The following is a 20,253-nucleotide window of genomic DNA, read 5'->3' on the forward strand; positions in this document are numbered from 1 at the left end:
AATCCCCATCATTCCTGAGCTTTGCTGCCTGGAGCTGATGAGAGTTGTAGTTTAACAGGATATTGAGAACCACAGATCACCTATCCCTAGTATATAGGACAGCTGTTTAAAGAGCACTTTCTTCAGGGCCCAGCTTTTGCAGATTCAAAACCTACAGGATGTGTAACATTTTTGCTAGGGCAGTAACTGAAATAAAAAATGTTGGAGAGAAGATTAGATTTAATCTTGGACTTTCTGTGATCTTGGTTTATCGGGGGCAAACAAGTTCATTACAGAATTGCTCACAACTGTTTATTCATAGCCACAGATTATATATACTGACGCATAATAATTCAGTTAATATTTTTAATGCATAAATAACAATAATTAAAGCAAGGAAGGAGGTAGGAACTATAATAAGTAATATTATTTTTAACAGCTTTCCCCCCTTTAATATTGCTTTGCCAATAGTCTGCTTGGCTTATTGTAAGTAATGCAAGTCATTATATAATGGTACCTCTGGTTACGTATTTAATTCATTCCGGAGGTCCGTTCTTAACCTGAAACTATTCTTAACCTGAAGCACCACTTTAGCTTATGGGGCCTCCTGCTGCTGCTGCACTGCCGCCGGAGTACGATTTCTGTTCTCATCCTGAAGCAAAGTTCCTAAACCGAGGTACTATTTATGGGTTAGCGGAGTCTGTAACCTGAAGCATATGTACCCTGAAGCGTATGTAACCCGAGGTAGCACTGTATATTCTTCGGTGATATATTTAGGGGAAATTTAAAAAAATAACAAACCAGCTCACATCAAAGTGACTTACTCTGTATATTGCAACAGTGTGGAAGCAGATTGCCTGACCTCCATTAGGGTGCCATGGCATTGCCTCACACAGTTCAGTCGATGAAAGTTGGTAGATCACAGTGAATCCAAATAACTTGGGCTATTGTTGCATCTGGGATATTCCCATGACATGTTCCACAACAGCATCCTAGGCCTATGAAAGACTTTCAGAAGACAATTGGTAAGGGGTATGTATGCTTATTTGCCTAGGTAAAGGTAAAGGTACCCCTGCCCGTACGGACCAGTCTTGACAGACTCTAGGGTTGTGTGCTCATCTCACTCTAGAGGCCGGGAGCCAGCGCCGGCCGCAGACACTTCCGGGTTACATGGCCAGTGTGACATCGCTGCTCTGCGAGCCTGCACCAGCGCAGCACACGGAACGCCGTTTACCTTCCCGCTATAAAGCGGTACCTATTTATCTACTTGCACTTTTAAGGGTGCTTTCGAACTGCTAGGTGGGCAGGAGCTGGGACCGAAGGACGGGAGCTCACCCCGCCGCGGGGATTTGAACCGCCAACCATATGATCAGCAAGTCCTAGGCACTGTGGTTTTACCCACAGCACCACCCGCGTCCCTTATTTGCCTAGGCCTGGCCTATTTCATAAGTAAGCCTTGCCCATTTTGTGTGCTGTGAACATGACATGCTGAGCTCTTCATTGGAGTAAAAGTTTCTCTGTACATCCCCATTTAAGGTTTGATTGTTCTGCTGTATGTTTTTAAAATAGTTCCACGTGATAATGCAGCTAGTTATTTATGTGTTTTAGTAATAATGAATGATTAAAAAATAAAGTAGGTGCCTCTTTTTAGTAATAGTGTTAAAAAAAAATAGGTCCCTCTTTTTTATTTCCTGTGTTTCCTGATTTTTCCCATAAGCTAGAAATTGCTCTGAAAACCCCCTGTTCTCCTTTAGATCTAAATGTCTCTAGCATAAATTGCTTGTAGATGGAGTTGAAACCAGTCTATTTCCATTGTCTGAATAGAAATAGGCACATGAATGCCACAAATTAATCAAATCCACAGCAAGAATAGAAAGCTCGCACCCACTTACACGTCTCTGAGAGCAGCTTTGAATTTGAAGGAAAGAACCTATCAAACGTACTTGAAAAATGGTGAGTTTATGAAGGCAAGTGAATTGAACGGCTTGACTGGACCGGTATGCCACCATGTGTCTGGGAATGGAAGGATAGCTGTGTGGGTAGAAGACAAACAGTCTGTGAGATTTTCTCCTGAATGATCTCATTTAATTGATTGATTTCTACTAAGGTCATAAATGAGCTCCTTGCTGAGTCAGGGTTGGAGGTCAAAGTGTTGTGCCAGCTGCCTAGCTAGCCAGAAAACAATAGCAGCTTCCTTCTGTATGTAAAAAAGAAGCATTCCAGTGCAATGTTTCATTAGACTTCAGCGTAACCTTTCTTTTTACATGCCTCGGGATTCTCTTCAATAGAAATTATACAGTGTCACTTATAATTAACCTCTCCCTATCCATTTGCACATGAGAGTTTCTAAAAATTGTCTGTGAATATTTCACAGCAATCACTTCCAGCATTTCGTTCCCTCTTTATCTTTTGCTAGTGCATCACTCCTCATTTATTCTTGGAGCTCTGAAAGAAACAAGATGTGTAATAGCCAAAGCAAGACATAGCATTCCTCTTGGCTGCATTGTTTTGCTTGAAGTGTTGATGGTGGTTAACATACACAAACTATTTCAAACTTTCAGCCCAGCTCATGGCTTTAGTAGATTTGAGCATGCAGTTTGCATATAAAGCGAAAGCAGGATATATAATCAAATAAGACAGCACATGTGTAAAATTTCTGTCTCTCAGTGGCCCAAATGACTATTTTTAAATGGATGGACAAGCCTGCTTACTTGGGGGCTATAGTAAATGAAACTCGAGATCAGATTTTTGGGGAGAGGAAATGGAAGTTCGATTTAGGATACAATCCCATTCTTTACCGGGAAGAAAAGCCTTGTGTGGTGCCCTGGTCATCTGAGGTGAGGTTGAAGGCTACGAGATCAGCTTTGGTGGTAGGACCACAGTTCTAGAATGCTCTTTCCAATGTGGTTTGTCTGACGCCTACTTTATTGTGCTTTTGGTGCCAATGAAAACATTTTTATTTTCCAGAGCTTTTTAGATGCAACGTTAATGTTGCTTTTCTTGTTATGTGGAATTTTTTTGGTATTATGCATTACGTTGTTTTTGTAAACTGTCCTGGAAGTATAATATAAAAGTATTTAGAATAAGTTAATAGATAGCATCCTGCTTACTGACCTGTTACAATATATCCTATGCAGACTTTGCAACTATGTCTTGGGGCTGCTGATACACTGCTATTGGCCTCAAAATCTGCTGGAACAGCTTTGCCTTCTAACCTCAAGCTCCAAGTCATGTCAAAGGTCATATTGCAACAAACCCAAGAGGGTAAACCACAAAGCAAGGAGTGTACAGTTTCTCAAAGACGTGACCTTCTTCTGTTTGGGCTCCTGGAGACTCTGATATAATGATGGAGCTTAACAGCTTGTAAAAGCACAAACAGCTTGGGGTTAGCTATGTTAAACAAATGGCTGGCTCACATTACTTTGTCCCGATCATATTTATAACTTGATATCCAAGAGAGAACTGGGGTGGAGAGTGTTGGGGAAGGGTTCATGAACATATAAGAGCTTCTGCAGGAACAGTTAGAAGATCATTACTCTTGAAATGTTTAGAATAAAGTCTAGTTATTGTGCCTGAACAGATTCATAGGGGCATAGAAAACTAATGTGTCAGAATTAAAAAAGCAACTCAAAATGGACCTACTGATCCCCTGAAAATTGTTAACTTTCTTAATTCAACCCTTAATAGAAGCTTACCTGGTGTTAAAAGCACATACCTCAACTTACTAGCTTTTTGTATGCAGAAAGCTCTTTGAATTTTTTTAAAAAGCCCCTGACTTATGAGGAAGCCTTGTCCTAGATCTTTTTATTTTGTACCCACAGGTTCCACATATGAGGAGGGTTAATTTATTTGCTTGTCACCTACTACCTGAACTTAATAACTATCTTCTGAAGTGTCTATAGATTAGTCAGTGTTCCTAAATAGGACCAGATCTCACTCAGTCATTAATGTTCACTCCATTTCATTTGCTACAACTGCCAGTGAACAGGTGTGGTCTTGGTTTGAACCCAAGGAGGAAATCAGTAATTTTAAATGAGCAGAAATATTGTGTTAAAAGCCTTCAGTTTCTAATATATGTGATAATGTTTGAATAAGTTAGTTTTATAAAGTGGCTTCAGACCTAGAATTTATAGATAGGTTTCTGTATCAGCATTTATACAATTGTGTGTTTTTTTAAGAAAAACTTTGGTGTGTTTCCATGGTATTAGTTATTTTCTAATTCTTTCAATAAGTTGCTTTTTCTGTTTTTAGCTGAATTATTTGGAAAGTGGGAGGTTGTGTGGGAGAGCTTGGTGGTGACTAAGGGTCAGGTATGGTGATGCATGTTTTTCGTTGTGTGTGTTAAATTATTTCCGAGTATACTTCTGTTGCAAAAAGGCAATGTGTTGAGAGACTTCTGGAACATGTATCCAAAGGAAATACAGTCAGTCTTCATTTTGAAAAATAACAATGATAGATCATGTTTGAGATTGTGAGAGAGATTGCCAACGTTTATGATGATATTTTGTTTTTACAGACATTTGGCATACTGTATCTCCTGTTCTTTATGTGGGAACAAAACATGAAACCTTGACCCCTCTCTGTCCTGCCTTAGTTCCACCTATAAAATGCTTATATGGCAAAGTTCTTTTGAAATCTTATTTCTCAGTACAAAATAATAGTTGGAAAAACAGCAGGCACATATTGATGCCTTAGATCAACATGATAATTTCTATTGGTCATCTTCTAATAGTTTCATTGTCTGAATTTACCAAGATTTATTAGATAATAAGTTTGTAATAAATATACAGTCACGGTACTTGTACCTATTAATTGCTTTTGCATAGTATTAGAACAGGGGTCAGCAAACTTTTTCAGCAGGGGGTCAGTTCACTGTCCCTCAGACCTTGTGGGGGGCCAGACTATATTTTGGAAAAAAATATGAACAAATTCCTATGCCCCACAAATAACCCAGAGATGCATTTTAAATAAAAACACACATTCTACTCATGTAAAAACACACTGATTCCCAGACTGTCTGCAGGCCAGATTTAGAAGGTGATAGGGCCGGATCTGGCCCTACCCATGTATTAGAATAACATATTAATACACACACACACAAACTGCACTTACAACAAGGATAGTTCCAGTTACAGATAGGTAGCCGTGTTGGTCTGCCATAGTCAAAACAAAAAAAATTCCTTCCAGTAGCACCTTAAAGACCAACTAAGTCAGTTCTTGGTATGAGCTTTCGTGTGCATGCACACTTCTTCAGATACACTGAAACAGAAGTTTCCAGACCCTTCTATATAGTGAGAAGGTGGGGAGGGGTATTACTCAGTACAATGCATCATCAGAGATCTACAACCTCTCCTGGACAATGACAGTTCTCTTTCTCAAGCTCTGGGAGGAAGACCTTTCATTGCCTACAGACAGCCACCCAGTCTTAAACAACTCCTAACCCACAATAATACTACAACCAGACCTAACACGGACACTGGCACCAGAGCCTGCAGTAAACCCAGATGCCAACTTTGCTGCCACATACACCCGGACAACACCATTACTGGCCCCAACAACATCACACATACCATCTCGGGACTATTTAATTGCTCATCGTCTAACATTGTGTATGCCATCAAATGCCAACAGTGTCCTTCAGCTCTCTATATTGGACAAACAGGCCAGACCTTACGCCAAAGAATAAACGGACATAAATCGGACATCAGGAATCACAAGACAGAGAAACCAGTAGGAGAACACTTCAATCTCCCAGGACATTCTATACAAGATCTCAAAGTAGCTGCTTTACTACAAAGGAATTTCAGAAATAGACTGGAAAGAGAAGCTGCTGAATTACAACTTATCACCAAACTTAAAACCATGGAGAAACCTGGCCTGAACAAAGACCTTGGATTCTTATCTCATTATACATGACAAAGCCATTTTTCACCTTTTCACCCCTTGCTTCTTCCTGTAAGACCTATTGCAGTCGTTAAGAGTCGTCAACAGGCTCATCACAGCTATCTGCCAATCACCCATTCCCACCAGCCTCCTGAGTAATACCCCTCCCCACCTTCTCACTATATAGAAGGGTCTGGAAACTTCTGTTTCAGTGTATCTGAAGAAGTGTGCATGCACACGAAAGCTCATACCAAGAACTGACTTAGTTGGTCTTTAAGGTGCTACTGGAAGGAATTTTCTTTGTTTTGAACAAGGATAGTGTAAGTGTTTAGACATACTCGTTTCACATACAAAAGATCTTTGTGCTCCACATTAATCTTTGGGATTAGAGCTACTGCTTTATTCAAAGGTGCATACTGAAATTAAGTCTTCTTGATTAACTGGGCAATGCTATACATTGACTCATGTACACATGTCTACTTAGAAGTAAGTCTCACTGACTGGTATGAGGCTTGCACCACAAGGACCTGAATTCTAGTCTGCCTGAAACACATTTTCCTGAATGCAATGATTTGGTAACTGAGTTGCACTGAGCCATGCCCATTATTTTCTTTGTGCTGCAAAGCTGAAGAGTGCCGAACAGCTGCTTGTGGCTGTCAATGCAGTAAAGAAACTGTTTAGCAGTTAAACAGCAGGTTAGCACTTTAGCAGGAAAAGTGGTGGCTGGCTACTCATCCAACACTTGGCGTATCTGACAGATCCAAGTGTGTCTTAAGCCTAACTAATAGATGATGCTTGACATAGCAGCTCTATAAATAATTATTGGACTGTGGAAGACACACCCTTTATCCGAATACATTGCAAGAGGTAGTAATTTATTATGAATATATTGTCTGGATAGATTAGCAGTGCGTAAATTTGTAATAGTACTATAATACTTTAAAAATATTTATTTTTCTTTTTTTAAAAAAAATAAGACTTTAAAAACAGCTCTGCATTTTTCTCAGCTGGTGATCAGTTAAAATAGCCATTACACTTGGCTGGAAATATGGAGAACAGATTAAGCTGTTACTACAATATATAGGTTTTCCTTTTGTAACAAGTTGCTAAACACAAGTTATGACCAGTTTCCATAAAAAATTCAGTGCTTCGTCCAAAAAAGGATAAAAAGTATATAAAATGCAAAAAACACCTTTTTTTGAAACTCAACTTGATCAAAAACATCACATTAAGATTGCAAGATTAATTTTATTTGCAGAAAAACACATTATTGCTACTTACCATTTTCACCTATAGTGAAAGCAGCTGAAAACTAATGGCAGACGATTCTCTGCTTCAGTGGCTGTACTGTTTTTTTCATATGACATCCAACTGGATGATAAGAAAGAGAATAGCTGTCCTAAGGCTTTATCAAGGAAATGTAATGGCGGTGCCTGTTTGACAAGCAAATCAGTCTTGAAATTTCCAGACAGCTATGAACCAGTGTCAACTAATAAGTCAATGGTATGCTAAGCTTTATAATTAATATATTTTATTTTAACTAACTTGAGGCAATGTAGGAGACCTCTGTTTATATTGTCATTTCTGCCGCTTAGATTTGTAATGCTTTTAAAAACGTTGTCCTTATTTCTGAATCATTTAGTTCCTTACCAATAACAAATCTGCCAGTATAACCATTGCTTCCTTTTTCAAATATGCCTGTGCTGTAAGATTAGGGATTGCAAACCTGTGATCTGCCAGAGGTTGTTGCACTCAAGCTTCTATGAGCTGCAGCGAGAATGGCCACTGGTCAAGGATGGGGGGAAGTTGGGTCTCACCACATCTGGAGGTTCACAGGTTAGCCACCTTTGAGGTGGATTGAGACTACTTACATTAAAAGCCTATTTGAACAATGTTGTGCTTATTCGCATCACACAGACCTTGAACGTCAATTGCAGAAAATTACTATTACAGAAGTCAGGTTCTTGCCTCTCTCTCTGCTGAACAGTAACAAGAGCCCATGGTGGTCGTAGGTATTATGCACTGAAGTTCCCACCCTGGGCCAGCAGGGGGATACTGTAGATAGTTATGCAAATAAGGGATCGAAAGTGACATTCAGTGATTGGATAGTTTTAGAAAGTTGTTACAATTATGTGTACTGGAGCTCTATATAAGCAGGCTGACTGAGCTCTTCAGCTCAGTTCTGTTCTGGCCTCTGAATAAACAAGAGCTGTTTGAAGAATCGCTGTGTCGTCTGATATGTTCACTCACAACTTAACAGTAGGCACCCACACTGGGTCTGTGCTCCTTTGGAGAACTGAAGGCGTAGCGCAGATTATAATTGCTTTAAGAAATATGGTTGATTTCCCTATTCACACCTTCTGCTTATATGGAGGGAGTCTAGATCTTACAGCACAGTCCTTTCAAGAGGGGTTTGTACCCCACAGCAGTGTAGCCCTGGCTCTGGAGGCATCTCTGCAGCCAGCCTGCCCTAGATGTATCTCAGCTGCTCTTCTTACTCCTCCTTCCTCCCAGCCACCCTTGCTCCCAGAACAGTTAGCCTGGCAACCTTCCAAACCCCCAGTCTCTGTTCACACCTCGGGGCAAGGGGCAAGGAGTTTTGTTGTATTGTTAACGTACCTCAATTGTTCTCTTGTTCCTCTGTAGGAACAAGAATTCCAATGCAGCTTGCATTGTCATGTCACAAATAATCAAAATCCTTGCATTTATTAATTTCTAAGGTTTAGGGGGTTCCCCCCTTAAATCTACAACAGTACTGTTCATCAATAGGCTTTTAATGGCTACAGCATATTTGGTAGCCATTGCAGGGATACTGTAAAATATTTGCGGCAGTAACTGTTCTGTGACCACAACTTACAGAATTTGCTCAGTATGGCAAACCTTGTCCACGGCTTGAGCTTAGTGTGGAGAGAGTTTAACCACAAGTCTCAGTTTGGCTGACATGCTAAGCCAAGGCTTGTCTTGGCTTAGATTAGTGTGGCATGGGAATAGAAAGGACCAAGGAAGAACAATTCAGTTGCAAGCTCCCTTCTGGGAACTCACATGTTTTCACAATCTTGCCTAAGGCAAGGTTTGGCTTAGCATGTTGTTGTGAGCCATCTCTTTGTGTGAAAAGCCTTTTCAGCTGTTGCTGCGAGGTAGAGGAAGATATTTTTTTCATGAGAGTGTCATGTGGTAAGCTGCTTACATGCATGGCATTTTTTTTATTCTACAGTTCTCTGCCTACTTCTACTGTATATGAAGTGGAGCTGAACTTCAAATACTGTTTTGGCTATATTTGGATTGTGGATGTGTACCATAAAATCACTGCGTTCCTGTTTTGCATGTGAATCCTAAATGTGTAGGCAAGCAGAGTTGTTACGTTTTTGGGTTAGTTTGTTCATGATATGCCAAGAAACCAGAATCATTTGTTTATGCTAGAACTTTTACATTAGGAGTAAAGAAAGGGAAGAATGTGTATCTCCCCCCTTTTCTTCTCTTCTCTTTGGCTGCCAGCCCCTAGTGTGGAATCAGGCACTAGATAGGAAAGGAATAGAAGTGGGTGCTAATAGCAGTTTTAAGTGCTCTCCATAGCATGAAAAGTGTTATCAAATCTATAGTTGCAGCAGGCAGCATAGCCAAATGAAAAGATTTTGCATAATTGCTTTGAAAGGCTGTATGGTTGACTGGATGAGATTTGCTTTAGTCATATTAGAAAGCTGAATTCTATTTTCAATTCTGCCTGAAACGATATGGAGTTATTTTTTCATTATTGGTGTGTGTGTGTGTTCTTGCAGAAACAATGTAAAAGTCCTTGTTTGATAAGCAGTGCTTTGTGCAAGAAATGGAACTAGGGTTATTGACTCTTAGCCCGGTGACCTAATAGAAGTAAAAAAATGCAAACCCTCCTTCTCCTCCTTCTATTCTAATTCTTTCCTTTCTTTTTAATTTCAGTTTGATAGTCCCTGCTTAAATAACTTTGCAAGTTAAAAAGTGCTTTAAATAATTGGGCTGCTTGGTGAAGGGAAAGTGGTTCCGATTTAAATAAACTGGACTTAGGTTTATTTATTTATTACAATTCTATACAGCCCTTCTTCTGAAGATCACAGGGAGGTTTAGAAAAAGCGGGAGTAAGGTCTGATTGAGAAAAAGTGTCGGGGGAACAGGTGTGTCCACCCCATATTTGAGTGCTGCAATAGCTCAGCTTGGTAGAGCGTGATACTCTTAGGGTCAGGGTCATCGCTTTGAGCCCCATGCTGGAAAAAAATATTATTTCATTGCAGTGGGTTGGCCTAGATCAGTGTTTCCCAACCTTTTTCTGACTGTGGCCTCCTTTTGACCTTGTTTCCTTGCTGTGCCCCCCCCCCATGGGCGTAGCTAAGGGGGAGCAGGGGGGCAGTTGCCTCCTCCCCAAATAAGTAAAAATCAATACAAATTTGAGGTTCTTCCCTCCCTAACAAAAGCTTGCCCCCCCCCCAAATCCTGGCTATGCCCATGCTTCCTCTCCTACCGGTAGAAAGATAGCTATTAAAATGGTTTTGTTTGTAAACAGAACATGTTTTATTTATAATTTTATGATTCGTACAAAATACAATTACATAAAATGATAGGAACATAATTAAATATTGTTGAAGCAGAACAACGTAGAATCACAGAGCTGGAAGGAACCCCAAGGGTCATCCTTGTGGTGGTGCAACTCCCTGCAATGTAGGAAACTCAGCTAAAGCATCCATGACAGATGGCCATCCAACCTCTGTGTAGAAATCTCTAAGGAAGGAGAGTCCAGAACCTCCTGAGGGAGATCCGTCTTCCATGTATTATAAAAAGGAAACAATACTTATTTGACCCCGGTTAATTTGACACAGAGGGAGAAACCTACAGATACAGTCCAAAAGGCACACAGGGAGTTCTGTATATATGGGAGAATTTTTAAAAGCAAGTGGCCCTCACTGACCTTGTGCAAAAAGATCTTGCCATCTGGAGGAACCCTGACTGCCTAGATAAAACACTATAGCCCCAAACACTATAGCCCCCCACACTATAGCCCCCTGGGAGTAAGGTCCACTGAACTCAGTGCGGCTTTCTCCTAAGTAGACACTTAGTTATTTACTACATGCAAGTTAGCACCATACAACCTTGTTCGGCTAGACGCTTGGGTGGATTGCACCCTGCACTTTGCAGAGTCAGGCCCAGGCTGCCACTGGGCCCAGATCTGGTGGCAGCAACAAGCAGCTCCGGCTCACCCAGCTCTACCCATTGCCACCCCACCACCTCACTCAGCTAACATGGGGATTTGGGATTGCGGGCCCTACTGGTCAAAATGGGAGCCTCAGTGATTGCCCTCTCCAACCGGAAACAATCCAGGACTGCTCCAAGAAAACACACGTGGCAAAAAGGAGTTCTAGGTTCTGGTGTGCTGCTCACTTACCCACTTGTGATTGGCCAAGTGGATAGCCAGTTGAAAAAACACGTAAACGTAACAATTGCAAAGTTATTTACTAGAAACTACTTCTCAAAAATTAGATACAGTTTCTCATAGTGTCAAAATCAACATTGTGACATAATATATTAAAATGTAGCTTATACAGCAGACCACCAAGTTCAGTATGTACAAAATACAAATCCTATTTTGTCAGTGCTGTAATACATTCATTTCTAATTTCTTCATCTTCTCTTGTATTTTTCTGTCTGATGTATTCCTTAGAAGAGTGACATGAAATAATCTTCTAAATGTCTAATGAAGATGATAAAGTTGGTAGACAAAAGAAACTGGTACTGGTAGATGCTGGCACAGGGAGACAAGACAAGGATTCCTGGATATTCCCCTGTTTCACCCAAAGGGGCTTCGTCAGCTGTGCATAGTTCTAAATCATATAAACATAGACGCTCTGTAATATAATAGCTACACAAATTCCAAAGAAACATACAAGGATATAATAAATGCACATACTGGTACTGTATATAACAGCTACATGGAACTTATTCATAATAGGTTCTCAGTCGAGGTAAACCATACAACAAGCCATAAGTGCTGTGGCACACGTGGCAAATGATTGTATAGTAAAGTTAAAGCCTTCACTATTAAAGAATTCTTTTGCTTGTAATGCAAACCTACACGTGGTGCAGTGTCCACACTTGAAAAGACCTTGTGGTTTTGACTTTCAAGTGGATAGCCAGTCAAATCAGGATTATTAAAAAAAAAAAAATTCCCCCCCCTTCACTTCTCACATCCCTCTGTGGCCTCCTAGCCTCATGCTATGGCCTCCCCATTTACGTAATTTTCACCTATTTTCCCCTTGGAATATCCTGGGGGCCCCAGTTGGGAAACACTGGACTAGATGATCCTCATGGTCCCTTCCAACTCTATAATTCCATGATTCTATGAACACTCTCCCCTCCAGTGGTTTCCAGCAACTGGTACCCAAGATTTCTCCAATAGCATAGGGTACTGCTCAGTATGTTTTGCTATTTAAAAAAGTGAAGTTCACTTGACATAAGTAGGGCATATTTTTCTGTTTTTCTCCATATTGTAGGTCCCTGCTGTTTCATAATCCAGGAATGCTTTTTTCTCTCTCCCCCCCCCCCCGACTTCAAAATTTCCAGGAACTTTACACATCTGTTTTAATTGGGTATCAAGAACAAGTTAATTCTGGACTGTATAGAATATACACTCCTGGAAGTTTCTGAACAACTGTATGAAAGGTTGACTGTTTTTGAAGCAGGAGACTTGACTAAGTCTCATTTGAATGCTGTGACTTGGAATGCATTCTGTTTTTTCTTTGGAAGGGGGAAATTGTATAATCCATTGGGAAATCTGTTACTTGCTTACTGAATCAGTTTTGTGATAAACATATTTCTTTAGTAAGAAATCCACATATGTCTTGATTTTAAGACAGCTGGGATGGGGAAATCCTCCAGATGTTGCTATGCCACAACTCCCATTATCCTTGGTCATTGGTCATGCTTGTTGGGGCTTATGGGAGTTGGAGTCCAGCAACATCTGGAGCCCCACAGGTTATCACCATTTTTTGCTTAGACAAATGTAGAAAATACTGTGAACATAAAAAATGCACACTTATTTGAAGCAACTATATCAGAAACTGATACTTGGATAGGGCTTTTTGGTTCCTTTCCAGCTCTGTGATAAAGGTAAAGGTAAAGGTACCCCTGCCCGTACGGGCCAGTCTTGACAGACTCTGGGGTTGTGCGCCCATCTCACTCAAGAGGCCAGGGGCCAGCGCTGTCCGGAGACACTTCCGGGTCACGTGGCCAGCGTGACAAAGCTGCATCTGGCGAGCCAGAGCTGCACACGGAAACGCCGTTTACCTTTCCGCTGGTAAGCGGTCCCTATTTATCTACTTGCACCCGGAGGTGCTTTCGAACTGCTAGGTTGGCAGGCGCTGGGACCGAGCAGCGGGAGCGCACCCCGCCACAGGGATTCGAACCGCCGACCTTTCGATCGGCAAGTCCTAGGCGCTGAGGCTTTAACCCACAGCGCCACCTGCGTCCCCCAGCTCTGTGATACTACACATTAAATCTACATGACTCTTCAAGTTGCTTGTTATCCTTAATTCTGTATTGTGATGCCTGTCATCTTTGTGGTTTATCAACAGAAACTCCCTGGACACATTCACCCTTGACACCCAGGCAGAGAGAGAGACTTGGAAGGGCACAAGAGTAACTAGTTTTTTGTTATGGCAGTTGAGGTTCCTGCTGGTCACAGGGTCCACATCTAATTATCAGGAATGCTGGAGTTGGCTTGAAATCTTGTAGTTGAAGGCAGACAGATGACAATATGATGAATTACCTGCTTGGATAGCATTTTTGTGTTTTGTTTTTTGAAGGGGAACCATGCAGATTTCCTGTCCCTGGCCACTTCTTCCAGGCAAATGTACACACAGTGAGATATAAAATGTGCATGACCATCACATGTGCATACAAGCTGTATGTTTTATTCTCTGTAAAAGTACATTCCATAGAATCTGCAGGAAACGTGAAACATTGGAAGCATTCCTGATTCAAGCAGAAAATTCCTCAAAGCTGCTTGTTTTTCAGGTTCTTCCTAGTCATCTATTGAGGTCCTCTACTGGACACTGATTTCCAGAAAGCTGAAAGATCTTGGTTCCCAGTTAAGATATCATTGCCATTGGGTGATCTGTGGTATCTGCATTGCTGATTTGAGATGGATGACTGTGCTCAGTTATTCATTTGAAGTTATGTCTAATGTTTCCCTCCCTGATTCTATTTTTTTGCTTGGAGCATCACTGAAGGAATTCAACTGCTGCTAGGTGCTGTTAAGACATTGGGTGCCTACCAGACTAAAATTTAAGAGGCTTATGATTAAACTGGTAGACTATTGCAATCCAGGCATCTCCTGGTCTAAGGAAAATCTCATGACCAAAAAGAATTTCAAAATACCATCTAGCAGTGTTTTTGTTTTAAAATAGCATTGGGGTAAGAAGAGGGCACATGAAACCTTTTGTTAAATTATTGCTGTGTTTCATAACTCATACTTAGTTTTTCGGTCTGAAAGAATTGTTCAGAGTAAGAAGCACCAATAAATCCTAAGAACCATTGGTAAGCTGCTTTCCATATAAACAGTCCCTTATTTCAAAAGTGTGCCACTGAATCTTAGGTAACTCTGAGTTGAATAAGCTAATCAAAGCAACCGGATGGCTCAAATCCCTCTTAATGTACTGCTTCGGACACAGTGCATATGCTTTGCAAATAAATACCGAATTAGTGAGCTCCTGCTGGAAGCATTCAGTAAGAACAAGTGATTTGTCTTGCTTATGAAAGGCACATATATTTTCCCCTTGTAGTTGTTTGTCAGCTTGCACGTTACTTTATTTATGAATTCAGAGAGGGCAATTGCCATTTTTCAGCTCCTGAGCAGATGTGCTAGAGGCGGTCAAATTGATCAGCAGAAATAGATGCAGCACCATCACCAGGGTTGGGAGGAAGAATGGCTATTGTATTATCTTCCTCCTCCCCATTTCCTATTAATGACTGCCTTCTGTAAGGCTTTCTCCAGGTTGCAGGATGAAGAAAAGCTGCAAGTTTTCAATTGCTTTGAGGCAGGTAGTTCCTGCACTAACAGGAGAAGGGCAAAGGCAGCTTTCTGAGAGACACCTCTTTGTTGTAAACTTTTAAAGAGCTATTTAGAAAAGTAGTATTTAATTCTCTGTGTTAGCTGAAAGCCCACAAGTGCAAAACTATTGTTAATTACAATTATCATACCTCTTGGTAGGTACTTGTTAACTTGTTTTCTGTATGAACAGAGGTAACGGGGGGGGGGGGGCGGGAGGAGAGAAACGCTTAAGTTGTCAAAATGACAGATTTTGTCAAAATTTTGGATTTGAAGAAAAACAAGATTGGAGGAATATTGATTGCGTAAACATTAGTGTTATCCTCTATAGTGCAAGCCCCAGGGAAGTCAGTGAATGTGATTCTCAGGTAAGTTGTTGCCTATAAGGTCTATTCTTGCAGAAATTATATATGTGGTTCATTTCATTATTGTTTGAAAATTATAGCTTAATTCCAGGGGAATCTCTGGAAAGCTACATGTTAATTTATTTATACAGAATTAATATGCAGAATTTCCCCCCTTGCAGGTTTATAATCTGGAAGACATGCTACAAAAATTAACATATTCCTTAACTTCTTCAAATGGTCTCATTTTCCATTTACCTATTTTCCTTATTAACTTCTCATATGTCACCCATCCCCCTTTCATATTGATTTTTTTCACACTCGTCGCCTCCAATGGCGATAACCAATATGGAGTTTTTGATTCCAACAGATTTTTATATCTTTCCCACACCTCAATCAATGATCTTCTTATAATGTGGTTTTCGAAACCTTTATGTACACACTTCTTGTCATACCACAAATATGCATGCCACCCAAATCTATTATCAAAACCTAAGCTAAAGTTATTTTTTAAAGCCAGCTTGAATGGAGAGAGTGTTGAAGGGGAGGTATAGCCCAATGGACCTATTCTCTCAACAGGGTAGAGAGGCCTTGCAGTTCCATTCCTCCCTTTGTTATAGCCTGATAGAATAGCTTCAGCTAGATGACAATTGAAAGAGAAGTCTGATGGAGGGGTGGTATTTTGGTAAAGCTGTAGATACTCTGCGACCCCATGTAATGTAGACACTCTGTAATGTCTCTATTCCAGATCTTACTGTCATACTCCATTTCAATTATCACTGCTTTGTAGCTGTTAGGTATTAAAATGACCTAACCACAGTTCACAAAAATCTGAGTCAACAAAAACATATTCGACTGATGTTTAAACAGGTAAAATGAGGGGGGGCAAGTGAATCTCCAAGGTGAGAGTATTTCAAGGGTAGGGTGCCACCAGAGAGAAGACCCTGTTTTGTGTCTTCAAACTGTGAATCTTCAGTGGGACTAGAGGACATGTGAGTGATTTTATCCTCAGGGCTTGTCACCTTTGGGCTAGCGGGCACATTTGGAATTTTGAAAACTGCTGAGAGTGTAAATTACAAAACATCTGCTGAGAGCAAATTGGCTGTCACATCCAAAAGAGCAGAAAAAGGGAGGACCACAAATGACGATGATGATATAAAACAGCAACAGCAATATAAAATAACAGCACTACCATATTTCTTATACCTGACCTATCTTACTGGGTTACCCTAGCCACTCAGGGCAGCTTCTAGAAATTGATACAGATATGCCTCCCCATCATTGGGAAATAGACACTTATGTAAGCCACTGTCTCACCTGCTTGAAGACAAAAGCTCTTTGCTCCTCTGCTTTTTTCAGAACAGTTTGGAGGATGGATGTCCATGCTAGTGGAATGTGGGCATGTTCAAGAGTGGGTGGGTGGGTGTGTTTATTGTATGACAGACAGAGGGTGGTTCTTGACACAGGGGAAAACTCCCCACTATAAATAAGTCAGAAAACAGATCGTTATAGCAAAAGAAAAAGAAAAAGCTCTATGGAAATCACATTTTAGTTTTTTTCTGCTCTCTGGAGCCATCTGGTGTTGCATGTTTATAGCACATTCAAATTGCCGTTTCTTTACTAATGTAGCTGAGTCCTGACTCCTGAGTCAGTAAAATTGGGAGCTGAGCAGGAAGAGAAAGCAGTCCCTACTACATTGTGCATTTTTGCATTGAGATAGCTATAGATGTCTCTCTCTCTCTCTTCCTATTTGCTTTTATGCTGGAATTCCACCCCCCGCCCATAAGTGTAGTTTGGGGAGGAACATAGCATATTTGTGGGTGAATTTCCCCCCTTGTACGTTATTTTTTCTTCTTCATTTTAGCTAACAGACAAAGCAAACAATTAACACACTTCATATCAGCAGTTTGGAATTGTACAGCTACAAGGCTTCTGAAATTGTAGTTGATGGATTAAGCATGTTTGGCTTGCAGCCAAGATCACAAAATCAACATACCCCTCTCCTGCATGCCAAGACCTGCTATCTCGACAAACAGGTAATACTTGTGAAAAATGTGGATTTGATGCATTAGGTAACATGAGCAGCTCAATGAGTAGCTTTTATTTCCCTGTTTACTGAAGACTGAAAGCAAGGCATTAGCAGGCAATCAAGACTGTATGTTCAAAGCTGCTACCTGGAGATGTTAGTTAAGCATGGCAATGTAGCTTAGGAAGGCATGATCGATAAATGCCCTGATGTGTGATCACAAAGACATAATAGTTATTAGGGTGCATAGGATTATTGAAAATTGGAGGAAATCATAATAAATGGGGCTCTGGATAATTGAGTTCACATTTTCAACTGATTGCTTCTGCCACTTAATTTCTGTATTTTGAATGAATGAAATAGTAGCAGAAACCATTCTTCAGAACATAAGGCAAGTTGGGGATAAGTTTATTGCATATGCAGGTGTGATATATGTTTTTACATTTAATTTTAAATTGCTAAAATGGTTTTGCATTTGAAAACCCTTACTTTCTTCATATCTTGGAGGCTTAAGTCATAGTTTCAGCATGTTTAGGTGGAGATAAATATTCACTCTTCCCAACTGATGCTGTTCTGTGATGCAAACATTTACAAGAGAGCCTGTCTCCTAGGGAATAACTTGTCACTCGGCTGCGTGGGAGTTGTGGTTTGGTACTTAGAGGTATATTCTCCTTGTTCAGATTGGCTGTCAGGTGTTTAGGGTTCCCATGGATGTTGTATTTCAAGAGTTTTGCTCTGCTCAATGTAGTTCTCATAGGAAACACAAAGGCTTAAGTACAGGTACTCAACACTCTTTGTTTTTCTTTTGCAAATTCTAGACTTCCTCTGCTTTGTTGAACTGTGTTGATTGAATGCTAGTTAGTCCTCTTCTCTGCTTCCTTTCTAGTAAGCACTTGTCTTAGAAGCAGAAGCATTTGTTTTTCAGTCTAGCATAAAAAACGAGGTGAATACTGGGTGCTGCAGTGGTGCTTCTGTGTGGCCTGAATAGCCAGTCCTGGCACAGATTATAGTCTGTAGCATCTATTTTTCACTACCTGCATTTGACTTCATATCATTTTAACAGAATGAAGAACCAATTTCTCTCTCTCTCTCTCTCTCTCTCTCTCTCTCTCTCTCTCTCTCTGTGTGTGTGTGTGTGTGTTAGTTCAATGAAACACTTTTCCATGGCAATGAGTTCTGTAATTTCACCTCTCAATTTTCATAGGCTTCTCAGTTCAGTCTCTTCCATGGACCACAATTAACTACCCACAAAGATATTTTATTAGCCCACCATTTCTATATAAGTTTATTGTAATTTATGGCATGATGACAGACTGAAGTGGGGAGGGATGGAAAAGGATACAATCTGAGATTGTTTCTTCATCCTGGAACTGGAAAAGAGGATTGCAGCTAGGCACAAAGTTAGAATTGGTGTAGACATTTAATTGGCTTCTGAATGGAATGTTCTCGTAAGTGCCTGAAAGTTCACTTACATTTCATCTCATCCTCCCTTCTTTATATGAGTTCATATTTATTTGGAAATTGTGCAATGAATTGTTGCAATCTTCTTCTTTTTTGGTTGTGCAAATTCTTTTAACTCAGCCCTTTGAAGGCCAGTGAGAAAAAGATGTGTGGCTGAAAGATCTGATGCTACAAACGAACACTTAGTTCTTTATCATGTTCTCCCCCTAGTTCCGCATAATGACATTGTGAAATAAGCGTTGCCAGGAAATCCTAGCCAAGTTGGCAGATGCATTGGAACGCCTGTAACAACATGGACATAGCAAGTGCATTCCATGGCCTCTCCCTTTTTGTGCACTCCCTTTCCTCTTGCCAGCTCTGCACTGCCTCTCCTCCATCAAAGAGTGATACATTTCCCTGTGATGTTTTCTTGCTTCTCTGAATTTCACCATGCAGATTGATAACTACTGTTCTCTGTTTCCAGCTGTTTTTGGCTCAAGCCAGCAGTGCCATCCTTTTGTAATTAAATAAGCATTCATAGAACGGTGCTAATTTTCAGCATTGGGTCTTCCATTCACTCAGAATTATGTGGTGTTTTCTCTAGTCCACCATTCTTTTTTTCATGATGTTAAACCAGATACTTCAGGATAGCACAGGATAAAGATAGCAAACAAAGGATAAAGCTAATAGTCTTCCCCTGTTGCCCCCCGCCCCGCCAGTAACTAGTATTCGTATTCAAAGGCATAAGGTCTCTAAACCTGGAGATTCCATTGAGACTGTGGCCAATAGCCATTTATATACCTCCAAACACTTGTACAGTCCCCTTTTAATGCTATCTAACCTTGTAGCCATCACTGCTGAGAATTACACATGATATGCATTGTATGTCTGTCTTAAACTGTCATATTAAGGGAGACACTTTGTTTTTTCTGTTTCCTTGCCTAGTATAATTTGAGAAAACCTTTATTATGTGCCCTCTTAGTTCTCCTAGGTATTTAGCCTCTTGGGTATGTTTAGCCTGAAGAAGAGGAGACTGAGAGAAGATATGATAGCCATCTTCAAATACCCAAAGGGCTGTCAAATGAAAGATGGAGGGTAGGACTTGAACTAATGGCTTCAAGGTACAAGAAAGGAGATTCCAACTAAACATCAGGAAGAGCCTTTGGATGGTAAGAGCTGTTCAGCAGTGGAATGGACTCCCATGAGAGGTGATGAACTCTCCTTCCTTGGAGATTTTTAAGCGGAGGTTGGATACTCATCAGTCATGGATGCTTTAGTTGAGATTCCTGCATGGCAGGGGTTGGACTCCCTCTCAACTCTACAATTCTATGATGCTTTAATCTTCCGCTTTCGCCTTTATTCATAGAGAAGACTCTCCAAGCCTTTGCTATTGATGTTGGTCGCTTCTGTTGTATTTGTGTGGGTTCGCCAGAACTTTGAACAGCATTCCAAACATAGTTGCATCATAAAAGGTGGTAATGGTAATAAGTGTGGGGTGGATTAATTAAAAGATT

General features: G+C 40.5%; 1 protein-coding gene and 1 long non-coding RNA gene across 5 annotated transcripts in view; both read left to right on the forward strand.

The window, feature by feature from the left end:
- The window catches only part of EFNA5 (ephrin A5), a 216,753-nt gene that overhangs the window by 79,306 nt on the left and 117,194 nt on the right, over positions 1-20,253 (forward strand). The window lies entirely within an intron of this gene.
- Positions 954-9,036, forward strand: LOC310827023. Its single transcript, XR_014556143.1, has 3 exons — positions 954-5,101; positions 6,182-7,874; positions 8,126-9,036. It is a non-coding gene; the product is annotated as an uncharacterized lncRNA (long non-coding RNA).

The sequence above is a fragment of the Podarcis gaigeae genome (genome assembly GCF_964106915.1).
Source record: "Podarcis gaigeae genome assembly, chromosome: 11".
Taxonomy (NCBI): Eukaryota; Metazoa; Chordata; class Lepidosauria; order Squamata; family Lacertidae; genus Podarcis; species Podarcis gaigeae.